Raw genomic sequence first — 26,788 nt, 5'->3', positions numbered from 1 at the left:
AACAAACTCTGCTGTCATTCTGCTATCTTTGTTCTACCTGTGTGTATACATATTTTGGTTTAATTATAAAATCTTCAGGCTTGTCAGTGCAAGTTCTGGCTGCAGTTATGTGAAAAAATTCTAGTTGATGGCAAAAATGTATTTGCCCAAATAAAGCTTTATTTTAAATGAAGTCAGTCTTAACAGATGTTGACAGATTTAAATCACCAAAAATAATGCCTGTCCAGTTACCTTCCATGGAAGTGTCATCTATTAGAGCAGTGTAAATCAGAAGGTTTCTGAGAAAACCCTCTTGAATTCTGCAAGAAGCATTTTCATGAAAATCTGTAGAGGGGCAAAGTATGCTTTTCTGTAATAACTAAAGATCCCTGAATTTTGTATGTACAAGGATCCTATTCATTTGAGAACTTAACCTTGTATTGTATGAGGCTTTTGCTGTTGACTTCCCCACAGTCAGTATCAGCCCTATCCATGTGCCTCTTGTACTTAGTCACACATACAATTGCTACTCATGTCTCTAAGGTCCTACCTTGCGTCTGAGGGCAATCCATCTTGAATGACATCTTTTATAAAATTAATTTTTCATTATATCTCTTTTTATTTGTTTTTTCCCGTGTGTTACTTGGTTTTCTTATGTCCCATCAGCGGAGAGATGAGTTTTGGTTTTGGCACAGGACTGTTCCTAGTGGCTGCTGTGGGAAGATCAGATGTAGTCTTTCAGCTTAAGCTGAACTGCAGCAGGAGAGAAACTTGGATACGTAACAGTCCTTCTGCCTTTTCCTTTCCTTCTGATTCTCAAACACCCTGAATACATCCTGAGTTTCTCACAGAAATTAGAACAGTGAAATGTGAAGACTTTTTTCTCTTGTCCAGATTTTCATTCTGCTTGAGCATCCTGATTGGAGCTGGAGCCTGGGCTGTGGCACGTTTGGGAGTATCTCACATATCAAATGTGCACGTGCAAGTAAAGCCTCTGGCTCTGAGAGCAGTGTCTCTAGGAAGCATCCAGCCTCCTGAACGTGTGCTTGGCAAAGTTCTGCACATTGCAAACCCTGAAACTGCTGCATGTGTGCTTCTCCTCCTGTCATTAAACCCTGGACTGACGTAAGGTGTCCACCCATCTGCCCAGGGATTCCTCCTGTCATTAAATCCTGGATTGACGTGTGGCATCCACCCATCTGCCCAGGGAGTGCTTGTTCACTCAGTAGTGTCACAAAATTACTGTGATGAGTCATAGCTAAGTGTCCTGAGGTAAACTCCAGCCGTACAGTGTGCTCTGTGCTCCCTTCAAATTGAAAAACCCACAACTCAAAATCAGCACAAACTGTTGAAAACTCATTTCATCAGAGGCTTCAGAGGATAAAATCTTATCTCAGATTCACAGACCCTGTCTTAGTTAAGAATGTCTGCATTATGTGTAAGAGCAAACTAGATGAGTTCTATGGTGTTATCATTAAACATCCTATCAGCAAACCTCTGATGGGACCTAACTCAGCTCTTTTCCTGGAGAGAAGGGGAAAAAAAAGCAGCTATTTAATTAGGTCTTTTGTACTCTCAGCCAAAGCTGGAATTTTTTTCCTGAGATTTTTTTTGTAGGTAACACTTCCAGTAAATTTTGTTGGTAGAAGCTTCCCACTTTTCGTAGTCTATGTATGTGGGCTGAGTTCTGCTGGATTTGGTAGCATTGGACAGTGTGGGAAACTGGCCTGACATAGGGGATGGGGCCAATGTTGTAGAATCTTTAGCTCAAATGTATTCTGGGGTTGCTTTTAGTCAGCATATGACCTGTTCTTGCTTGAGGAGAAGGGAATAAGAACTGAGAAATGTAAGAGCAGCAGTAAAGACTGAGGATTTTCCCTCTTACTGACCAGTTTCTGAACTTCACCAGAGAAGTGGATAGGTGAGTCATTTTCAGCCTAGAGTAAACCCCACAGTAATGATTGGCCTTAGAAAGCATCCTGCCCTTCTGTGTTTTGAGATGCACATCAGGGTTTTTTAAGAAACAGGTTTGTCTCCTTTGATATAAAGAACTTCCTGCTTGCTGTGTCTGTCCATAAAACCTTCCTTTCCTCTCCAGGGATGAGTAATAGCCCTGTGCTGAGCGAAAGGGTAAACACAGACTTGTAATCAAGGAGCTGTTAGCAACTAAGTACTGGTCTATTAACTGCCTGTTAGTACTGTCATTTGTTTGTAATTTTTTTTTTTGTAATTTTTTTTTTTATGTCTGGGAGGAGCAGGGGAGTGATGATTTTTATTTTCTGTTCTATATTGGGGAAAGAACTGAGCAGGAACATAAATGCTGATTTGGGGACTGGTTACCATTGAAGAGTGGTTTTACAACATCTTTTACCTGAGTAATACTCTCTTCTGTGGTTTTGAGTCGCTACCTTTGATTGCCTTTTGTGGGGTAAAGCACGAAACATTCCTTTACAAGCTGGTCTTGAAATGTGTAGTACTCTGCCCTGGTTCTGGATTTTGAGCTAATAGGTGCAAAACTAGCTCTATGTACACCTAATTTTGCACTTCTTAGGTTACCAACACTTGTTTAACTGTGATGGGAAGAAGAGCAAACCTGCTATTGCAGTAGATGAATTTCTGAGCGGGATGGTTGGTAATTAACTCGTTTATTTCTCTGTAGGTATGGAAAATTTTCCACTGTATTTATAATATTGGTTTTTTCTATCCTCTTGTTTTTATCGTTCCTGTAAAAATCACTACTGTTCATGTGATATGAGACTGAGATATTTCATTGCTATTGAGTGCACATACATTAGGAATTATCAGTCTCTAATGTTGTCACAAACCTGCAGTGGGACAGGTTTCTATGCTGTTCCTCAGCTGTTCCTTAGAAGGCTTTTTCAGAAATCCCATCCTCTTCCATGCTCCACTGACCTACATGCATCATACAGAGCATACTCGGGTTCTTCTGCTCTGCCATGGCGCTGCAGTGCTTCCCAACAGTCACATTCTCCTCCTCCATGTGCACGTGGATGTGGATATGTGGCAGATGCTCCAGGAAGGAATAGGCATTTCCATGTCTTCTGGCTTTCTGTCCTTCACACTTCTTAATCTCATGACCTTGTTTTAAGTCTTTGCTGCAGAATATGGTGATGAGACATCCCTGCAGGTAATGTTCTTTGATTTTCAGTTGTATTCATCAGGAAGGGTGAGCCTGGGTAGCCTTGACACAGGTGCATAGTGTGCCATTGTGCCATTACTCAAATGAGAGGTGTTCTGTGGTTTTTAATTTGATACTTCCTCAGTCAGTCCTTTTTTCCTACTGCAGAGTTTAAAAAGCACTCTGTATTTTGCTGCTAGTGGAAATGTAATCACTTAAATATAAGTGTTTGCAGCAGCAGACTGGCCTTCTTTAATACTCAATGGAGAGTGGTAGGGCTAGGTTTGGGAATCCTCTAAAGGCTCTGTGACTATATAATGAGTGCAGGCTTCTAATTTGGGCTCCTGTATTAGATGGCACTAATGGTCTCTGAAGAGATTAAGTTGTGCATGTGGTTAGTCATGTATCCATCCATGGCAGAAACCTGAATGATGTCCACATAGCTTTATTCCCAGACCTGTCCATACTCAGAAGCAGAGGATTCCTAGGGAATGGTATTGCTCCCTGTAGCCCCTTGTTTCCAATGGCAGGCTTTCAGTCCTCTTCTGTGCCATGCCTTCATTTAATAGCAGTGTGTTCTCTCATGTTCTTCAGTGAATCAGTGTTGAAAACTTCTATTCCATCCATCTAGCATAATAAATCAGATAATCTTTTCACAACATTGTCCACATAATGGGCCAGCTTTCCTCTCAGTGTGTTTGGTAACCCCATTAATGTTAGTAGGAGCTACATGTGAATACAGGGACTAATGGTCTCCAGCATCCCTATGACAACTGCTAATTCAGTGTGACCAATGTATAATTTCTGCTTCAAGCCTGAAGAAGTCTTTGGACCATTAAGTTAGTCTTACAGTCATGTTTAGAATGGCTTTTTTGCAAATTCAAATAATGATGATTATATTTAGTTGGTTAAGAATTTTAAAAAAACCTAAGGCAGTAATAAACTGTTCAGATTTGTGTTCCATTTACTACAATTGAATATGTAAACTGAGTACATCAACCTTAACTAAAGCAACTTAATGTTGATCAAAATTTCTAGCTTTTGTGACTAGATGCTGATGGAGACCTCTGAAGATTTCTTAGTAGTGAAAACCTGTCTGTTCAAAGTTGTATCACAGAGAAGGCAACATGTTTTATTAGGCACTTAACTTTGGTGTGCTGGTGCAATGGGAGTAGCAAACTTTTTCCTGGCAGGAATAGCCATAAGTAGTGTTTTAACAGTTCATAGTGTTTTTCTTTCATGGGGCAGTAAAATGATTTCTCTTACGAGCCAAGAGATGAAAATATTCCTTAGTAATGTTCTTCCTATGTACATTTTGGTGAGAATTGGGTACCTAATGTCATTAGGCAATATTAAGAATTCCAGGGTTGTTTGCATGTCCAGCTTTGTTTTAATCTCTTGGTCTCAGATGTGTTGAGAATTTGAGTTCCAGGGGCAGTTAATGTGTTGAAAGGGAAGTATTGTAATTTCAGTCACTAGGGTTCATTTTAATAATATGTTCCCTTGGATTTCCCCCCTGAGGATAATAACAGAAGCCCACCACCGTTGTCTTATTAACTATACAGCTTGCAGTGTCTCTTCACCTAGAAGTCTTTTCTTTCTTTACATCTTTCTGAGGCTTTTCAGCTTCTGTTCATAGAAAGCATTCTCAGGCTGAACACAATAATCCAGAAGAAAATTTACCTTTCAGTAGTAAAATATTTGACATTGCCACTACCTTTAAAAGACAGTATTTTCTTTGCACTTTCCAAGGCTCCTGCAAACTGAGCAGAATGTATCTCCCACTTTTAGTTCTTAGGACTTTGTTAAAGCTTTTATTTATTAAAAGCTGTAGTTTCTTTCTTTTCAAAACAATTCTCACAAGTCTGCTAATTTGTTCTATGATTTTTGGAACAGTATTGCTGTGCCTTTGCACAGATGTGAAAAATATACTAGGAGCTTGCAATTCAGCAGGAGTCAGGAATGCACAGGGATGTTCTTTCACTACTGTTGGTTTATCTGGTAAATGAACCGGTCCTGTGTTTCCTAGTAATATGGTAATGCAAGGGTAATGCTCTATTAAAGAAAGCTGAGATGATCCTCATGACTGGATTATTGTCCATATGCAGAACTGACTGTTCCAAGTGCTCTGTCATAGCACATAGGCAGCTATCTTCTTCCACAAGTCCTAAATTTGAACTGAAAGTTGTACTGAAAGACAACTCTGTTCATGGAGATGCAGTGGATTAGGAAGTTTACTCTTCACTCCTGAAATATCAGCCAAAAGTGTGGTCATTCTCACAAAGCAAAATGTTCCCTGATTGTTTGTAAGTAAGGAATGCTTAATGTGTTCCTTATGCATGTAGTGCTGACCTTTTAGCCACTCAACTTGATTTAAATATAAGAAATAAAAAAAATTAAATTGGAATGTCATGTCACCTTTGTCTGTGACAAACACCTTCAAGATCCACTTTTTTCTTCAGTCAAATGCAAAGGCACTGCAGATTTGCTGCAAGTTTCAGTGCAGAAGTGTCATGCCGTGGTGGTTCTGTTCTGTACCAGGTTTCACTGCAGAATTAACTCTAAAACATCTGTAGAACAAATCTTCTTGCATGCTGCATTAAAAATATGTTACTAATTGTTTGGGTGGCATTTGTCAGTCTGCTTGTGAGTGTCAGGAACCATATTGTATTATTTTTAAAGTCTCTGAGGGCTGATAACAATCTGTCTGTAGCTGTAAAATAGTAATCTGATGTAATGACGGGAGAAATAAACTTCCCAGCTGACCTGACAGAAAAATGTGTTCCTGTTGAGTAGATATTTACAGAGTCAACAAGTCATAAAAGCAATTGGCTGGCAAGAAATGCTGCTGATTTCAGTGACACTTCATAATAATAAGAGCTTTAAAAATCAAATTAATTAGGAAACAACCTCATCTCAGTACCAGTCTCACAGGTCAGGAGGAAGAAGAGGTAGCCAGTCTGATTTCTTGCACTGCCCCTATTCTGTCCTGGTCTGGAGTGTATGCGCTTTAAACAGTGTAGGACTGAGTAGCAAAAATTCTGATGATTTGATTTCTATAAACATAAGGAGGGGAAGCAGCAACTCATAGTAACCCTAATTTTAAGTACTGCTTGCTACAACTGCTCAAAATCAGTTAAAAATAGTTATAGCCCTCCTTTCTAGTTCAAGTTAAATATTTGGAGGTATTCATAACTTATATCCTTCTTGCCTTTTCTACTGGCCTCCTTGTGTCCGTGGTTTTATTTATCTATTTTAAGCTTTAATTTACATCTACGGTTAAAGAAGATTGTTCCTAAGCCTTCAAGGAAATAGTTTTCTGTGGATATTGTATGTTAAAGTAGAATAATACTTCTTATTAAGAGGTATTTTATTAGAAACTCTTCCAGGTGCTACAGTATTACAGCTGGTGATGGGGTCAGTGGCTCTGACCCAGGAAGAGGTGACCGGTCCGGAGAGATGGTCCCAAAAAGAATCGCCTTCCCGAGGCCCGGTGTCTTCCCTCAGCTGCTGGCCAGGAGGGCCTGTGCAGCGACTGTCAGCTCTTTAGTGATTATCAGCTCGTGGTTCCAGCTCAGCTCTGCAGGGCAGCCTCCAGACCAGACCAGGGAGAGAGACGAGAGGCTCGTATAGCTGTTCCACACGGGGCAGGGCAAAGGGGAGCTAGGGCCGACCTCTCTCTGCCCTCGCAGGGGCAGGGGCTAGCTTTATAGGGATACAGAGGGTGGGTGTCAGAGGGTAAAGGTCAATGGGTTACAAAGGATCTGCATAGGGTCTCCCAGAGGAGTAGCTGCCTTCCCAGGGGCGGTCCTGCTGGGAGATTGCTCAACCACCTTATCTCAGCAGACAGTCCCTCCAGGGCAGTGGCTGGGCATACCCCACACTACAGAGCTACCGTCAAAGTATCACTAAGTGCTATTTCTCATGTAGCAATCCTAAAAGATGACTAGAGGAGATTTTCTTCTTGGGGATAGTTGACTGTGCCTTCAATTTATTAGACAAAGATAGAATTTCTGAAAAACTTTCTGTTGGACTCTAAGCATAAATATCTCTTTATCGTAGTATGCAAGATACAACTGTTGTCTGTCCATTTGTATCTATTCTCTAATGATCTTGCAGACGGGTATTAGCAGAAATAAGAGCACTGTATGTTGTGCTTACCATTTATATTCAGTTATCATTTGTATATAGTATCAGTTGTAATGGAAAGGGATCCAATTTGCATTTCTGTTGTATATAGTTGAAATTGTGGTATGTAACTTGTCTTTAACAGCTTTGCCCCGGTTTCCATGTTTTCTGAAGTGAGAGATTAAAGTGGATGCTTCGTTATATTAAAAACAAAAGATACAGAATAGAAATAAAGTTGTTTTATAAAGGTGAAATAGCTAACAGACCAATGAAGCCTGATTAGATACCTTATTCCACAATTTTTTTGTCTTATAAATATGTATTTACATCTTTTTTGTTAGATTCAGCATATCTGTGGTCCTCTAAAGAACTTCCTGCATTCAGTGAGGTGTGGATAGAGAAATGTGGATAGGCTAAAGGAAAAAGTATGATGGATGAAGAAAACATCAAAGTATGTCAAGGAGATATACAGCAAATGCTGTGCACAAAACCTCATTTCCCAAGCTGAGGAATCAGCAGATTTTCATTTAAGCTCATTTCATCCACTAAATGTTCTGAATTCTGTGTTTTTACAATTTTCCACAAAATAGCTCTTTCCCATGAAAATTTTGGAAGTATGCTCTTTGGACTGGATTTATGTCATCAGACATGAGGGTGGTGAGGCCCTGGCACAAGTTACCCAGGGGATCCGTGGCTGCCTCATCCCTGGAAGTGTCGAAGGCCAGGTTGGATGGGCCTTAGAGCAACCTGGGATAATGGAAGGTGTCCCTGCCCATTGGCAGGGGATTGGAACTAGTTGACCTTTAAAGTCCCTCCCAACCCAAACTGTTTTGTGATTCTGTTATACCAGATAATTTTCCCCATGAGAAAGAACCTCTCTACTTCTAAAGTCATATTATGCTGACAGTCACCCAACCCCCAGGTCTAATAAACAGTGTCAAACAGCAATCATGACAATACTTCTTTCATTTCATCCCTCTGTGTCTGTGTATGGTCACAGCAAAGATACAATAGATTTTGCAGGGAGTGTCAGTCATATGCATATTTCCCTTCTCTTGCAGCCTGGAAATTTAAGATCTCTGAATGACTCAGTGATCTCTGGGTTCCTGATCTTTGTGGACTACAGCACCCCTGCTTTCTAATTTAAAGAGGGGGAAGATGTTCAGATGAGATATTGCAGTATTTGTTGACTAGAGAATTTTGTTTCTTGAATCTGTTCACACTGCTGTTTTTGGAGATACTACCACTTCCATGGAGGCAGAACATAATGGCCCCAAAGTATGCAAATACTTCACCTAAATCCAGCATCTCTGCATTTTCACACTTCATCTGGGACTTTGTTAGAAACATGTTTGTTTTCCTATAATGGTGGTATGAAAGAAAGTTTTGCCAGTAGGAAGAAAAGATGAAGAATGAGGAACTTTCAGGCCTAAAGGATAGCCTCTTCCTGCATATACCTGGCCACCCTTGCCTTTGGTAAGCCTTCAGACTTTTGCTGGCGTCTCTGGCTTTGCCTGACAGACAGACAACTGGCCACTTCCTTTGAAGTGACCGTCTGAATCAGTCCCCAGCTCTGTGTCACCACTTGGCTAACTAGAGCCTTCAGATCACCCTGCGTTTGAATCTCTGGCATGATAATAGCTTCTCTAACTAATTTTGGAGTATCTTCAGCCCTGAGAGCTCTAGAGCAGCCACCTGAGGGTCACATATTCACTACTTAATTTCCTTTGCAAGGCGAATGGACTAGAGCTTTCAGCAAAACTCTCCTAAACTGTTCTTTCTTTTACAGACAGAACTCTCACTGGCTGGGAATCACCTGTAGGACAATCTGTACAGACAATCACATCAAGGAAAAGAAAAAGGTATGACTTTCTGTAATTATGGTTCTTTTTTGAGTGTGTTATCCATATATTTCACAATTTATTTTTCTTTGCCACATTTAAAGAATGCTGGACTTTGCACTGGTGAAGAAACCAAGGAACTGTTCTGCTCATGGATTTTTTGGTTTTGGAGGGAAGTAATCTTCAATCATGAGCATAAAGAATTTCTCTAAGGAGAATAGAGAATGTAAGTGGCAAAAAATGGGAGTTCATTTTCTGCAGGCCCAAAACAGTATTGGACAAAACTGTTCTGGTTTTTTGCCTGTCATGGTTTGCCAAAAACTTATAGCTCGTGCATTTACAGCTAAAGATTATACATGCAACTGTTGGGGACTTTTCCAATTTTTTTTTCTGTCCTCCACATTAGCTCCAAAAGGAAATATTTTTCAAAGGTAAGGTGACATTTTTTGGGGTATTCCAACTATATTCTAAATGGATGTTGGGGTTCTGTCAGAGAACTAGATCTGGTTTTCTTTTGTAACCACCAACCCTCACTTGCTTAGGATATGAAAATGCGTATCTGCAAAACTGTGTTGATGTGTTATCAAATGTACTTCTCTGGGTGTGTTGGTGCAAAATGTATTCTATTGTTTACAGCTGGTGTTTCCTTAAGGATTTAGGGTTGCTGTATCTGTCACTGATTGCACGTCACCCGTAGTAGGCTGATTTCAGGTGAGAACCCTTAGTGTTTCTAGATAAGGAGGCCTTTCTTGAACAGGGACCGGTACACCTGTGATTTTTTTTTCCCTTCTATGCCATGTATTTTGCCTTGTTTTCAGTCTTGCACGTTTCTGGTTTTGTCATAGTAAGTGGAAAAAGGGGATACTAAGTTCTAGAGGCATATTGCTTAATCCATTTCGTTTGCAGCTCTAATGTTATTGGAAGAGTAGCAGTGAAAGACTGCTTTGCTGTGGGGAAGGTAAATTTAACCGGGTGAGATAGAACACACCTGCGTGCATACTGGAATAGCTGGAACCAGGTTAGTTGAGAAGTTACTGTAAGCTGAAGTAGACTTCCGTGTCGAAATAGAAGGCACATCGAAAGCAGTAACTTACTGTAACATACCCCACTTTGCAGCGGGCAAAACGGGGCATGGTGATTTCCAGAACAAGGATGGAAACGGAAAGGAGGCAACGCTTCCCATCTGCCCCTGCCGCGGGACATCGCGGGGCGGAGGAGCGCTCGTGGTGCAGGGGCGGCTGGGGGCCGTTCCCGGCCGTGCTTTGCCGCTGGTATCGTCCGGGAGCGCCGAGGCCACGCTCGCCCAGGGCCGCCGAGGGAAAGAGGGAGGGAGGAAGGCGGCGGCCCCGCGGGCGGCCCCGGGCCGAGCTGTGCCGGGGGCTCGGCGCGGCTGCCGCGGGGGCGGAGCGGGGCGGAGCGCGGCTCCCCGGGCCGCTGCGGGCAGCCGGGGGAGGGAGGGCCCTGCGGCCGGTGACTTCATGGGAAGGAGGCGGCGGCGGCGGGAGGTGGGTCTCGCTTTCCGTCTCCCGGTGCTGTCTGCAGGGCGGGCGAGAGGCGGCCGCTGCGCCGGGCAGCGCGGGCGGGGGAACAGTGGTGACGGAAAGCGGCAGCTGGGGGGGGACGGCAGCGCTGGGTTGACTCCTTCTCCCCCTTCCCCTCCCGGCCGGAGGAAGATGGAGCTCGGTTAGTGAGGGCTTGCGGGAGGAGCAGCGGGAGCAGGTAAGAGCTGCTTCTCCTCCTCCTCCTGCTCCCGGGCTGCGAGCGGCGGGCCGGCGCAGGTGGCACAGGTGGGCCCGGCCGCTGCCGTGTCCTTGCCTGCGGGCTGCCCGCGCCGCCCCGGCCGCAGAAGTTCCCGCTGTGCGGAGCTGCGGGCGGAGAGCCTGAGGGCAGCGCCTTCGGCCGCAGCCCGTAAGGGCAAAGCCGGGCGTTCAGAAACGCCTCCCGCCCCGTGCCTCGGGCTGTCGTGGCGGGGATGCGGGTAGGGCTGCCGGCTCTGCCCCCGCCCCGTCTCCCCCGGCTCATTGATGAGCTCCGGGAAGGGCTTCTGCATTGCAGACTCGCTTCGCTCCTGCATTCGCGGCTTCAGCCTGTACAAGGAGCCTGTTCCCTGGATGGGTGGTTCGGTGCTGCTTGGGCAAGAGGCCGATTTGGGCAGGTGGTATGTCCTTCTGTGTTTCTTGGACCATGTCAGGACATTTGGGGGGATTGACCTCATTCGGTAACTATTAGATGTACATATGATATATGTTCTCCTTCTGAAAGAGCTACAAAAGGGTATCTGCCTGGATTTGTGTGAATAACACTCATTAGGAGTTCACAGGGTGTAATATAGTGCAGTGAGATATAATGTGCATATAAAACATAATGCAGTGAGGCACACGACCTTACATAATCTAAATTTAAAAAGCTCACTACCCCTACGCTTACCCTGGAGGTTGTAGGAATATGTCTGTTCTAAGTGCTTTCTGGAGACTCATTCGATACCTATCTGACATAAAGATGCAGCGTGCCCTGTGAGCCAGTGCTGAAAATAAAAGAATAAATTGTTGACTACTTTTGCTGTAGTTCTGTCACAGTAAGTTCCTCGTTGCTGGTCAGTGTCTCACACACACAGTGATATTCATGGCTACATGGGCATACACAGCTGCCACAGCCAGAGGCAATGGTCTCTTCTGTTGTCCCTTGGATGTACCTTTAAATTGACCAGCTAAAACACTGTCATATTTTAATAAACTCTTGAGGCTTCTCTCCCTAGGCCTGAATAGTGCTGCATTTTCTAGCATACAGATATGAATTTAATGTAAACAGAAAGAAACCTTTCACACTTTTTATTTGACCTTCACCATCTCAGACAAATGCTCAAAACTGATGATCAGGGAAAGTATTTTGGAAAGGCCTGGTTTAAAATATGTTGATGGATGCAACGTATGCAACTCAAACCATATCTGGGATGACACACAGTCAGTGTTCTGAGCTCTATAGCAAAGGAAACTAATGTCTGATAAATTTGGCCCACATTTTATTTTAACTCAGTCCTTACAGATGACATTGACTTTAATAAAGGTTGCTATGGCACAGATTTAAAGCAAATGATATTAGGCTTCTGGAATTGAAACTGCTGTTGATAGGAACAGTGTTGTTTTGTTATTTACAATCTGTTATTAAAATATGAGTGTGTTAGCTGTTGAGGCTGGATCTGGCTCTGTTTTCTGCTGTTGGTGTGAATTGACTAAATGGTCTCCTTTCTATGGATGGAAGCCAGATTTTTCCCTGGTATGACTGTGCCACTCACACAGGAACAAGCTAGGCTTTCCCGTTTGAATCTGGAATATAGATGAATATCAGTGCCTACCAGCCTCTGGAACACTTTCTGTTACAAAGCTGTATGCTTTGGATAGACCTGTAACATTGGTGTGGAGTACAGAACATCTGTGGGCTGTGTGTGCCCACACAGCAGCAATCATGGTATGACATGGGGTAGCAATGATACCTTTGTGAATCTGGTTCGTTTGAGGTACTATGTTTTCACGTCTGTAGTTTTTACAAGAAACTCAAGTCATGAATATAACAGTTGTTATATTCAGGTATAATATAACAACTGTTAAGGGTATGAGGCTGGGTAAGGATCAGGTCTAATAGAGTCATATTTTTGTGTATGTATAGTGCAAAAGTAACTGATTGTTTGCTTAATCATAATGTATCTGTTTTTGGAAAAGGTTGGTTTGGGGATTTTTTGCCAATGGATTGTAGAAGATTTTAGTCTTGGTTTAATCAATACAAATTCATGTAGTGGTGATGGTGGCTGGAGGTTACAGACTCCAAGGAAGCGTGTAATGAGCAGGCAGAAAGGTACTTAGTCCTTCCCTAGTAAGCTTAACTCTGCATCTTTCACTGCCCTGGCACATCTCTCTTATTGTCATATTGGCAGACTCAGCAAAAAAGGCCATTGAGTGAATGGAGCTCCAGGTAAGGAATTTTATAGAGCTGCACACATGCAGGCTATGAACAGTGACTCTGATGTTACCAGTGCAACCATTGTGCTAATTGTTGCCATAGTTGCCCTTCATATTACTTATTTAAAAATCAGGGAATCTATGTTTTAATCAGTACTGTACATAGAACATTTAATTTAAATTAAAACTGTATGTTTTAAATATAATCCCTGTGGTGTTTTCAGATCATTTAGAATGTTTTATGAGTTCATTGGTATCATATCTGTGCTATTTTGGGGGGAAAGGGTTTTTTTTTAATAAATTTGTTATATACTGCATAGACACAAGAATTTAAAAAATGTATCATCGTGCTGTCATATATTGTTATTTTGTCTATTATTGCTTTTAGACACAGTAGCCCTCTGTAGTCTTCATGGGAGGAGGAGAACAATGGCAAGGCATAGCTATGTATTTATTGTAGTAGAGAAAGTTGGACTTGAGAGGAGGAAAGGACTAAGGGAACTAGCAGAATGTTTGTTTCCAGATAGTCTACACCTCATATCTTGCAGTTTTTAATGAAGTCTCCTGTTTAATATTTCCTGCATTCCAAAAACATAATGAAATCTGAAGCTCCTTTTGACTCGAATTTCGTAAGATATCTTGGGATTCATATTAAGCAAAAATTAAACATAAACTTTTAATTAAGCAAATGATAAGCTTAAAATACCAAGTGCAACTGTTATTGAATTGAGGACTGAAAATAGAAAAGGCTTTGTTGTTGTTGTTGTTGTTGAAGATTTTGTATTCTACTGGTTCATTTATCATTGATATGACTACACAGGCATTCATAGATATTTAGACTAAAGCATGGAGCTAAATGGTATGTGGACCTTCTTAACAAATGAATCAGCTTGCCCTAATGAAAAACAGCTGGGAGATTAACCAGGCTGCTTAGATGGTCTGAAAATTCAGCTGTATAGTCTTATACAAAAGTAGTTTGCCAGTTGAGGTGCAGTACAAATATTGCATAGATATTGTATTGCATTTTCTTGTATTTCTTTATCATTATTTTCCTAAGGCAAAGCATGGTACAAAACTGAGAAGTTGTGTAAGATGGCAGAACTGTTCTCAAATCCTTGGTGGTAATTGATTAGTTTTGTTTAAGGGCAGATTAATTAGTATATACATGTAAATGTAACAGTACAACACTTTCACTGTCATATATTTTCTAGACTCTTTTTTTAGTTGTCCTTCCCCAGCTACTGACCCAAGGGAGGAAAAACTGTAAATCTGACAAGCATGGAGGTACTGGCTATACGAAAGACTTGACTTGCAGCTCTATTTTCGTATTTGTTCTCCTAACATCACTGTTTCTGTGATTATTTCTGAGTTTAAATCGTTTAAAAAGACAATTGTGATGTATTTTAAGTCTTATTCTCAGTTTATTTAAGTTTCTTGCTCTTCTATTTGAGGTCAATGTTGTCTCTTTTAGGATGCTGTTATACCAGTGATTTTTAGCCATAGTGCTTTGCTGTAGTGTTTTACTGTGGATTATTGACGTTATCTGTATTTATTTAATATCTCTTGGATAGACCCTTTGAAAGGCTTTAAGCTTGAAATAGAGAATTTGTTCAGCTTGCTTATTAGCTTTTATTAAAAGGGTTTATAAATTCATTTATTTAGAGTATCTCAGCGTTTTGACGTACACTTTCAGTAAAAAAAAAATCAGAAATCTCAGGACAAAAGAATGAATTTGCTCTAAGTTAGCTTGAAAATGTATTTTCTTATGTATTTTATAGAAGACATGAAGGATTGCTATTGCTGGAAGTATTTTTCAGTACTTGCAGGGCATTTTTCAGACTGAGCATCTTTGCAAATGCTTCATGATATATTTAGTAAAATTAGAATGCTTCCCATTATATGTTGAAAATTCCTTTGGTCCGAACACTGAGTTTTTCTGCTCTCTGATCATGATTTCAGTCTTGCATGCAATGCTTCAATTTAGCCTGTACACAGAACAAAGTATGGGGGTTTTGTACAAAGGGTAAAGTAGCTATTTTCATCTGTCAGTGTTTTGCAGATACTCAGTTCTCTACAGTAATTTTTTTTTCACTTGCACATTCTCTTAGGATCTGCTGAGTAATCATTTGCATTGAGTAGTTAATCAAAGAAGGGGCAAAACCCATGTAGAAACTGAGCAAGCTGTGGAAGAATTTTGATTCTCATTTTGGTCACAATGGCTATATTTCCACTATTGTTTTCAGAATTAGAGTAAGGAACACTGAGAACTTGTTCTTTAATTAGATGCTTGAAATATCACGTTTCTAATCCTGATGTCTGCTGACATTAGTTGTCTCTGTCCTATGGAAATGTACAAAGTGGTTACTGCTGCATGTGACCAGAAGATGTAACACTGTGATGTTATCAGAAATGTGTTCGAATGCCTTTGATTAAAATGGCTAGCTGCCATGGTGATAGTGCCATAGAAACTGGTGAAATAATCAGTGCCTATTAGGAAATCTGAATGAAAAATTCTTCTCTAGTTTTCTATCTTTTATGTTTCAGCACCTAAGCAGGAATGAAACTCTGCTGATGTTATATTTCTGATTGAAAAATACTGAACAAATTCCTTTGTATTATACAGCAGATCAGGCTCAGGTTATTGTATTGGTACTGCTGAAACATTAAATGCATGAGTGACTGACAATTCAGTCATCCCACAGATGACTTCTAGTCCCAAGAACAAGGGCATTGGGGTAGAGACCTTTCTTACAGAGCTGATATTTGTTGTTAAGTCACTTTACTCTTTTCCATTGTGATTACTTTCTAAGTAGTGCAATAAGTATAATTTCCTCCAAAAGCGCTCTTCAGGCAAAGAAGGGCTGCGACTGTGTCCCACAGCCAGTGTCTGCAGAGACACAGCATAGTAGTGAAAGAACTTTAATTTGGGAGCCTGACTTTGAAAGGGTTTTGTCTGTCTCGAACTACACAAATCTTGAGTACAAGAATACCAAATAACATCATCTAACAGTAATAGCTTTACTGGCTTAGTTTTTCTCATCTCTTTTGAGATCTATTGCAACAAGACGCAAAGTGCAAGAAACAGTCCCTGGCTTACATTGCTCTGTCTCTGGCTGGAATGAGTAATTTCACTATTCCTGATTAGTGACTCTCTAGGGTACTTACACCCCAGTGGAAATTGCTAAGCAAGGACATGGGGGGATGAACCCAGAAGTATCTGTCTAGCTATATACTGATTAAATTTCTGTGCAAACACTTGTATTGCCTGCAAAGTTTCTGAGGTGGTGCAGAGGGGCTTTTATCCTGTGTTAAATAGTTTTCCCTCTTAGCACTGAGATCAGTGTAAAGGACAATTGCTTGATGGTGGTGAACTTGAGTTTATTACTTAGGTTCATCCTGTACTAAGCAGCAGACAGTAGAAGTAAACACAGACTATCAAGCTGTACACTTAGATACAGATATGATAACACTCTTTCTCTAATCAGAATAACATACCTGAGAACAGAATCCAGACCAAAGCATTGCAGATGGATATGTCAGGAACAGTCTCATATGTGCCATCCCTTAACGTGCCTATCTCTTACCTGAGAATATTTAATATCCCAGTAGCTTCTATTTTAAGTCTTAGAGCTGTTCTATAGTCAATTCTGAAGGAGGACATACAGGTGTACTAAATAACATTATGGTAATGGGACAGGATTTGTTTAGTGTAAATAAAGCATTGATTCAACAAACTATAATTAAGTGTGAAGCAATGAAATCACCTCCATGTCCCTCTAAATAACTCTTTATGTCTCTGTCTCTGGAAGAGTACAAGTAGTTTAAAGGAAAGACAGAGTATAAAGGGAAGGCAGATTTATGTAATTTCATCAGAAAGAATGACAGAATATACAACCTGTAGATAAAGTTCATACGTGAGAAAGATTCAGATAGTACAGTGTGCTCATCTGTTCTGCCAACTACAGCTGAGTTAAGAGCTGGTGACAAACTTCCCTTCAGAACAAATTAACAGAAGTAACATATAATGGAGAAAGCCACAAGGATAAGGTTAAGTAAAACTAGGTTGATACACTGTTTGCAATTTGCTAAATTGAGACTCTTTGCTGGTAAGAAATTGCCATTGAAAAGTAGTGTCCTATTTCATTACCCCTTTTTCATTACTTCTGCCTACTGGTGTGTCCAGGCATTTACAAGAAAGGGATTAAATTCAGGAATTGTGAAGTTCACCTGAAAATTCAGAATTTAAATGAAATTTGCAACAGCTGAGATGCTTTAGATCAGTGTTAGTGTTTCATGTTTGGTTTTTCAATAATCATAAAAGCAAGACTAAAAACTATGGGAAGGCATGTCAATGTCAAGACATTTAGGGTGGAAGTTCCAGGTTTCAGTGACAGTTTTCCACAAAGATTTGAGGCCCTATGAGCTACTCTCGCAGCTTATCATGTATAGTTTTGGTATCTGAGGAGGCAGGGGGAAAAAAATCAGATATTCTAATATTGGACTTCATGCGGTGTCTCTTCTGTGTTGAAAGACCTGTGTGAAGGAATGAATTTTTGAGTCATGTAGTTGGGAATGTCTTAGTGGCTGACAAGCACTGTAGAAGCCAAATGTTTCTTAACAATAGACAGTTTATTCTTCAGGCTTCTTTATATGAATGCATATGAACCTCAGATATATAGAACTCACATCTATGCTTATAATTGAAGTTTTCATAGATGTTTGTGTTGTGGTTCTGTTCATGGCTCAATACTTCAAGACAGAGTTTCAAATAAAATAGGAAAAGTTGCTTGCATTCATGAATAATCCTCCTTTTCTGAGAGGCACCTGGAAGTGCTTTGCTGGTTTGCTCTTTCTCTCGTGTTTCTCTCAGTGTGTATAGTCACACTTGTGGCTATGGTCTGCTCTGGCGTTCCAACCTGAGGATGCTTAGTAGGTAAGGACTGTGTAACAGTTTTGGGCAGGAAATACAAATATAGATATTCATTAATGTGTAGTCAGGCTGTAAATGCTCAAAGCAGAATTTAATCAGGATTATTAAAAGGACACGTTTTCTTGGCAAGAATAAGAGGAAACAAAAGGCTGTGAAAAAACATTACGTGAACGTTCTCTTGAAGAAACCCCATGTAGAGATCTGTGATGTCTCCTGGGCAACACAGTTTACAGTTTTATATTTCTGCATTGTTCAAAATTTCTTCTGACATTGACAGATAAAAGCCCGTGTGGAAGAAAGAGCAGTATCGTAAATCCAGAGCTGTGTTGTTTGTAGCAATAATCACTATGTTGTCTCTCTCTGGGCTACATCATCTTTGTAACAGGAGATACCTGTTTCCTATCACTTAATCCATCCCAAATACTGTTCTCAGTTTCTTTACCTTTCAAAGGAAAAATCCCTGTGATTGGCAGAGGAAGATGTGTCAAACAGTGGCTAGTAGCTGGAAACTGAATCTCAGTCCTTGTGACTGGGAGAGTTAATAAGAATTTTGCAGTAGGGTCCAAGTCTATTTGAACTGGTTTTGTGATTATTAACACATGCTAAAAACTATTAATTACTTATAACACATGAGGGAATCTTTAAAGCAGGCCTGTGGCACTTACTGGCACACGCCCCTCACTGCTGTCATATATTGCTCTTGTGCAGGCTTGGTAGCACTCTGACTGCAAAAGGATGATATTCTTGTGTCTGCAGATAAGCAATATGTACTCACCCTGGCAAACACGATGCCCGTGCTTCCAGCTGAGGTATTGCTGGCTGCTCCCCCTCAGTGCTAATGCAGATCAGGTGCTTGATTATGAGCACCCAACGCTGCTAAGTGTAGACCTGAATTAGCACGGAAATATAAATCATTACCTTTTGCTACCACCAGAGATGAATACTCACTCAGCCTGAGCAGCTCAGTTGTAAGTGTCTGGAGTTGATGACATGTTTGCATCTAGCTGAAAATCTCTTGACTTTCTTTGATACGGAATTTGAGAAACAGAGCTGTTATCATTTTGCTTCCTCCAGTTTTGTCTCCTAAAATATGCTTTACGTGAGAAACAGTCCCTTCAAGAGCTATTCAGTTTTTAGGTTTCATTCCACATGCCTCTCATATTCAAGATAAAATATTTTCCTATGCAGTATAGAGGGATATGTACTCATGAGAGAAGATATCTCTGAAGCCTTTTGGTTGTCATTAAATGTATCTTTACAGAAAGAAAAATGTGAAACATCCTTCTTTGGATTTCAAAATGAAGTTTACTTCCATAAAAAGTTGCTTTATTTTTGTGAGGTAAAGATTGGGAGAGCATACAATTTTACTGTACATTTAGGGTAGAAATAGTCCTATGGCTGGTTTTACCCCAACTATTTTCTTATAGAGGTTATAGTAACATGTGTAAGTATGTTTGCTGTGAACCTTTTTTCTTCTATGGATCTGAGACTTATCAATGAAGGAAAAAATGATTCTGTAACAAATTCCTTGAGAGTCAAGCTGCCATGGTCCTTAGGAGCTGGAGAAAAAGAGGCCTGGGGCTTTGAAAATACAAAATCCATCCACCTCCTCCAGGCCACTGAAATGGGCCTTCTCTCCTAGTAGAATTAGGCCAGAAAATAGCCTTTGAGTTGTGGAGTTCTGAGAATCTCTGGCAGAAGATTACTTCAGAGGGAATCGTTGTGGCAGTAAAATACATTTTGAGCTGAAATACTAAAAGAGTGGATGGCCAACAAGTGGGTTTAGTTCACTGCTATTACCATTACTCTGTTCTTACCCATAAAACTGTCTTTTACTGTCAGAGAGCTGCAGATTAAGGCCCAGATATTTTAAAACACGTCTCATGACTAATATCTATGAAAAAAAAGTCTATTTTGAGCTGTTTGAAATGATGCCATGTCAGAATATTCACTTTTAAAGTGGGGTGAAATGTAACTGTATAAAATAGTTTGCCACATAGGTGTGATTTCTGGTGATATTTTATCTTCAAGGCATATTTTTCTTAGATATGGCTATGGAAAATACATCATGTTTAGGGAGAGGAAGAAAAAAAAAGAATAGTTTTTCATGAAACCTGTAACTTCACCAGTGTTGTGTATTTCATGGTCTTAAGAGGAGCTAATTTTTAAGCTGATTCAATGCTGTAGCGTAAAATCCTGAGATCTAGATGCAAAAATGTCTAGTAAGTCAAACTCTAATTAGAGTAGCTTGTGGTTATCTTATTTGTCTTTATCGCTATACTGTGATAAATTTAATTGAGTGTTAATTGTAATTTTATAATTTGGGATAATGAGCACTGCAGACAACTGTTCACCAAGTGTTGCAAAGGTGGAAACACCAAAGAGGAACTTTGCTGTCTGCACAGGTGTTTATGCAAAAGGTGACCTTTGTTTGATCTTCAAGCTTAAGTTGCAAAGCAAATGAAATGCAGTAGCTGTAGGTATAAAACTATATATATAGTTATTAGGGGCTATCACTACTTTTGAAAGAAAAGGCTGTGGAAAAGGTAGTTGAAGATTTACAGATGTGTTCTAGAATCATGAATTATTGTCAAATTGCAAAAATATTTGCTGAAAACCTGTAGAAATCTTTAAACCTTGTAAAATTATTTTGAAGTAGGGAATTAGCTAATACTCCAGTAATTTGCCAGGAAAGTTGTGTGGGGTTTTTTTGGTTAGTTGGTTGGTTGGTGGTTTTTTTTTTTAATTTTTAGAAATTCCTAAGCAGCCAGGTAAGAAGATTATATTGCCTGTTTAATAAAATAGCTGGATGGAGAGTGCTGCTAATAATATGCAGTTCTCCTTCTGTGTTGTTTCTTCATGTTCCCATTGTTTGCTTGGCTGGAATGTAGTGGTGTTACATATTTGTAGATCTAACAACTCTTCTTCAAGCCTTGCATTGTTAAATTGGGTCACTGGATATAATGCATGTTAAATAAGATAAGAGGGTTTGTTGTATTTACAGAAAAAGTTAGCAGTAGGATCTCACAGTATTTATAGGAAACATGTTTCCGTTAAGAATAAGCACATTTCCTTTAAATATGTTACTAGCTATTCATAAAGTGTCGTGTTCTTCTGGAATACATCTTCCTCTGTATGAAAATCACACAGCTTTTGATGAAGTTGACCAAATGTAGCAAAAAGCACACTACATCTCTGAGATCCAGTGGCTTGGTAGATCTTTGGTTAGGGTTTTGCAGTAGCACATTTAAGTTTTGTGTGTGAATAGATGAGATAAATCTATTTTTTTTTCAGGGACAGATAAAAATGAATTATTTTGTATCAGTAGCCATACAGAGAAAATTGTTTTAAAAGTTTCCAGTGCTCCTTGCCTCAGTTGAAAAGCTGACTACAGGTCTTTAAGAGATCACATGACTTCTTTTAATGGGATTTAAGCTTCTAGGTCATATGAAGTACTTTTAAAAAGTTTATTCCAGTCCTGATGATTAAACTTCCAGATAAAGTTGTAACTTCATTAATAGCCAAGCTACAAAATCCTAATTCAAAACATTGATTCTATATCTGAAAAAGTAGAGTGTCGCCTAAGTCCCAAACCCTTGTGTGTTGCCTATTCTTCAGTACTTTGAAAAAAAAAACATTGTCCTAGCCCTTAGACATGCCTGTTTAAAACTGAACCTTCAGACATGTAGTCTTTGGGAAGCTATGGCAGATACTCCAGCATTCCCTTCCAATCTTTCCTATTCTGGGATCCTCTAGAACTGCTCTTAATCCATGTTGTCCTATGAATCTCATGCTTGCCAATCATAGGGCTTTTATACTGCTTTGTGAATAATGATCAGTCATGAAACAAAGTTTCTAAAATATTAATTTTGAGTACCTCTTAAAAAAATCCTTCAAATGAAATGCCCAAAGAGTGGGCAAAGGTACTGCTACTAACAGAATTTGCCTTAGTGTTAAGGGGGCTAGGGCTTAAAAGTTACCTTTTTTATTTCAGAATGTAGTTTCTATGTATCAGTGGGTAAATTCTTCAGAGATTTTGCATCTGTTGTGGGGATTTAGTATTTTGATGGAGAGATGTCTAGGATGTGACACATTAGATTTCTGAGGCTGCTGGGACATTTATGAGGTTTTATGGTCTGATCTCCTGAAATCACTCTAGCTATAGAACTCAGTGATGGAATTTCTTCTGTTGAGCTATAGGATCCTTTTCAGAAAAGACTCTCACCGCTGATTTATAGACTCTTAATTCAGTAGATGAATATCATGAATCTATAAAAAGTAGCAGCCTTGAACAGAGGTTGTACCACTGTGGTTCAAAGAAGCCCTTTTGTATTATCTTTCTTGTGACTGAGAGTGAAGTTTGAATGAACAGTCTGGGTTTAAAACATGACTGAAAAAAAAGGATTTGCTTTTGTATGGTAGCTAAGCTGGTGTTTCGGTTAAGCAGTAACTGTATGCAGGTTTTAGAATTGTCATGACTTCAAACATACAAAATAAACATCCTGTATTTGTAAAAGTGATCATAGAGTGTGAAGTGTTCTTTGCTAGAACTTGCTTTCTATCTACTTGCATTTTATAAATTTATCCTATGGTGAAAAGCTCCTGCTGGCTTTACTGAGACTGTGGGTAGCTTCAGAGGCCTGTATGCATAAGTAAGGCTGTAGAACCGAGGCCAGGATGGAGAAGCCGCTGCTACTCCTGCACATACTGACGCTTACAGTATTTTATATGTCCAGAATAGTCCAGTGCCCAGGGTAGCAAGTGTTTGGGGAAAAAAGGTCTTCTTTCTTTGCAGAATAAGCTAAGACAGCTGTTAAATTTCATGCTTAGCTGCAGAGCTCATGCGTGATCACTGAAGATGAGTATCTGCCTTAAATAAAGGAGCAGGTCATTAATCTTTTGAGAGCTGTTCATGCAGTCTTTGCAAATTCAGAGGCCTTGGGGATAACATAACTTTGGTAGCAGAGCCTGCTGGCTCTTGTGTGCCAGTGTGGTGGTAATTGGAAGAGAATTAGAGTAAACCTGCATGTTCTAGCTGAATTGTCACCAATCTGTTTAAAATATTTTAGTTGCCTTTCTCAGATCTTTACTGTTAATGAAATTGCTTACTCAGATTTTATGCATCTAAAAAGATGCAATAACAGTGCCAGAAATGAAATTAATATGCCATGGGAGCTTTCCTAATGAAATTAATATGGTACTTATAACCTTTTTAAAGAGACTCTTCACCAGTTACAGCATAAAATGAACTCCCAGGAGAATAAGATGCTCTTTCTTTGTACAAGCTTTTATACTCCTGCCTGCTTCCTTCCATGATACAGGAAATAGAAATCTCAAAATAAAAATTAATTCTTTCATACCTTTCAGTGGATTCCTAACTTTTTTATTATTAATTGTGAACTTCAGTTTTAGATTAGTGTTTATTTTTTTAATCTGTTCGGCTGTGTTTTCCCATGAGGTAGTGGCAGCTATCAGTATAAAATTAATTTTTCTTTGATTTGAAGGAGTTAGATTTTTTTTTTTTTTTTTTTTTTACTTTTTATGTTTTTGTTTTGTAAATGGTGAATCAAATGTGCCTAAACATCTATAAATAGGTAGTATTATTCCTAAGGTAGGCCACAGCTTCCTGAAGAGAACCAAGAGGAAATTGAGTATTGCTGCTGTCAAAGGTGAGGCAGAGCTAAAACCAGCATGGAATGGGTTTATTCAAGAACCGGCAAGAGTTGGGCTTTTATCACAATGGTCCCATTTGGGATATCACTCACCTGCTCTGCTGCCAGCGCTACATTCAGTGGGTCTTTACTTCCCTTCCCAGCAGGTTGAGCCCTGCTGTGTTGGGAAGGTTGGGTAGAAAATTATATTGATTTGTGCTGTGCCGCCAGGGTTCCTGGGCATCCGCTGGCGTTCACTTGTCTCCGTGCATTTCTCATCTCTAGGATTTTCCCTTGTTGCCACTTGTGATCTTTGCTGCCTTCTTTCCTGGCCTCTTCTTCATTCTGAGACTGCTACTGCTTTCAGGGAACAGGTCTTATTTTCAACACTCCAACTCCTATTTTTCCCCAGTTGAAATAGTGTGCAGAAACACAACGTGTGAGCAGCCTTTTTAATTGCATGTCCTGCCTCTGTGCTAGTAGAAGGATTCCGAATGTGACCCTTCTGTTTAATCCAGGTGTCTCCAAAGTTTACAAGCAGCCTGTACAGATTGCAGGGAGCAAGTACCAGTCTCTGCCTGAGAGTTCAGAATCCAGCTTCACGCACCCACAGAGCCACACACATCCCCAATTCTCTGCTGCCTGTTAGCGTTTGCAATTGAAGCTGTTTTTTTCAATCATGTGCTTATGCCAAAAGCTATGTTTGCTGCCATTAGGAAAACCTTCATTCACCTTGTCATAGTGTCTGATCTTCACTAATGTGAATATCTTGCCTTTGCAGCATACTTTCACACAGAATTTTTAAGTTCACGTGGTACAAAAGGAATCCAAATGTGGATTGGTGCTAGAGCAGGAGGGACAGCATATGACTGCCAGTTTGCATCTCACATGACAATTTCAAGGTTTATTCCATGTGAAAGCTTTATCTAATGTGAGAATGTTCACATGCTGCAGTACTTGGCATGATAATTTTCAGGCAGTGTAATAGTTCTTTAACGATGAAAAAGACTCCTCTATTGACTGCGCATGTAGAAACATACAGGTAAAATTTTTAAAATATTAAGGTGACTTAACAGTAGAAAGAAAATATCTTTGTTCTTATTGCAAATTTGGATTATTTCTTTGCATCTTTTATTCTTTCTGTTGATGGTCTTTTCTCTGGTGCTTCTTCCTGCATGGTTAATGTGAGGGTATCTCTTTGCTGGACTGGGAAAGGGTCACATTTCCCCTCACTTTTCAGAGTCAGAAGTCCAGCTGGATGCTCTCTCATGTCTGGAGGCAGTTGACCACAGAAACAGAAAGCATTTGGGGGCAGTTAAGGTCCAAAAGCATCACTTGTACATCTCACTTGTTGGTTGTCCAAAATTGTTTTCAGTTATTGAGAAGCTTATATATTTGAAAGACATGTTAATGGACTTTCTTAAATTGCATTGTAAAAGTAGCAGAGCACTTCTTCTGGCTGTTATTTTTATGTTTCAGGGTATTTTGGGGAGAAAGCATTTGGGATATGAAGAACAGCTTCAGAGATGAGGAAACTTCTTATTTTCTCATGCCATAGGCCTTTCAAGGAGCAGATACTCATCTCCTGTTCTTTCCTTGCAGTGTTTCTGTAGCTTTTGGTTCTGCTGATCTGTTTGAATCAGAGGATTATCGGCATGTCCAGTGTTCCCAAGAGAAAACAACACGGAGCCTGATTGTTTCTTCTGTTGGTTTAGCATCCTTTCTGTTGCTGAGTATCAAATTTTACTGGGAATGTTTCATCCAGCTCCAAGAACTGTGGTGCTGACTGAAGCCAAAGGAGTAGTAGCAAAATGTGTGCTTTCCACAGTTCTAATCAAAAGCACTTCTGCTGTTTGACTTGGAAGGAAATGACAAAGTACTTCTTGGGCAGTTTCCTCTACTTCTGTGGCAGAACTAAAAAAGATGTCATAGGATTTTATTTATTTATTTTTAATTTAATCAGTTAGAGAAAAGGGGTCAGGAATACTTGGGGAAGTAAAATATCAACCTTTATGCAAAGATAAAACACATTCTGGACTATAAACCTTCCCTGTATTTGTGGTGGAGAAAGATGTTTGCCACACAGGGGTTTATACACTGTTAGGGTAGAATAAATATTTATACATATGTGTGTATATGCATGTATTTATGTGTGCATGTATATCTAGAACAGCATAGTTTCTGTTCCTGCTGGTCAGTGTAAGCTTTTTCCATACGCCCTTCCTTTCTCTTTCACCTGTCTGTCCTAGGCTTGCAGCAGGGAATGCAGAGGGATGTAGTGGGTAGTGCAGCTCTGGCCATGCTGACTTCCCAAGGGAGATGATTTGGGAGGCAGTGAGATTTTTCAGGAGTGAATGTTGCAGGACTTTTTTTATGCTCTTCAGTATGGGTTTTCTTTGAATTTGGGTTTGTTCTAATGTACTAGAGATGGGTATTTTTGGTTTGGTGGTGGTTTATTTTTTTTCTTCTCCCACAAATGTGGTTTAATATAAAGATCATTATCAGCAAGGATTTGCAATGTAATTGACAGATACCCCACCTCATTATTTCAGTCATATATGACCTGGGATGAAAATAGGTTGCACTCACAGGTGCAAGACATGATTGAACTGTCACAGTCTCTGTTTCTACAATACAGTGAGTGTTACATACAAACTGTGTGAGGTTTGTTGTTGCAAACCTGGCACAGAAACGGGGGTCGGGTTCCTGCTGAGTGGCTATGTAGTTACTTGTTTTTAAAACGTTTCCTGCCCCATGAAGAGCATTTGCAAAATTATGTTATGATAATCACCATCTTGATGGATACATCAGGTGCTGAAGTGCAGACATTGAATATTAACAGCACATCTCTCCTCAGTCTGAGATAGAGTCAGGTGCTGTAGCCAGGAGATGTAATAGTCCACTCAAAAGTGTATGTGTTTTGTGGTTCTCTTAAAAACTTCTCAAAGATGCAGAAGAAAGGAGGGTAAAAAAAAAATGTTTTAAAAAATGACCCTTTAAAATCAAATGCTTTTCCACTCCTATTAATCTGTCATTGTATCTTCTGGCAGCACAATTCTGCAACTTCCAATCATTCTCAACTGTAATTTACTAAATATTTGGAGGATTAACACTCAGATTCTGAATTGTACCTTCTTCCCTTGATAGATCACTTAAATGGGGGAGTA

General features: G+C 39.9%; 1 protein-coding gene across 4 annotated transcripts in view; it reads left to right on the top strand.

Moving 5' to 3' along the window:
* OTUD7A (OTU deubiquitinase 7A) overlaps positions 1 to 26,788 on the top strand; it is a 128,768-nt gene that overhangs the window by 10,390 nt on the left and 91,590 nt on the right. For 3 of the 4 annotated variants that reach the window (XM_039557518.1, XM_039557519.1, XM_039557517.1), the window contains exon 1: positions 10,618 to 10,806. The gene's annotated coding sequence lies outside the window, so the exon portion shown is untranslated. Of the gene's footprint in view, positions 1 to 9,035; positions 9,109 to 10,617; positions 10,807 to 26,788 lie in introns of those variants that run through there. The other variant, XM_019280832.3, reaches the window with a different exon arrangement.

The sequence above is a fragment of the Corvus cornix genome, chromosome 10, assembly GCF_000738735.6.
Source record: "Corvus cornix cornix isolate S_Up_H32 chromosome 10, ASM73873v5, whole genome shotgun sequence".
NCBI classification, from domain to species: Eukaryota; Metazoa; Chordata; class Aves; order Passeriformes; family Corvidae; genus Corvus; species Corvus cornix.
Note: the sequence above shows the minus strand (reverse complement) of the source record. Positions and strands in the feature narration are given on the sequence as shown.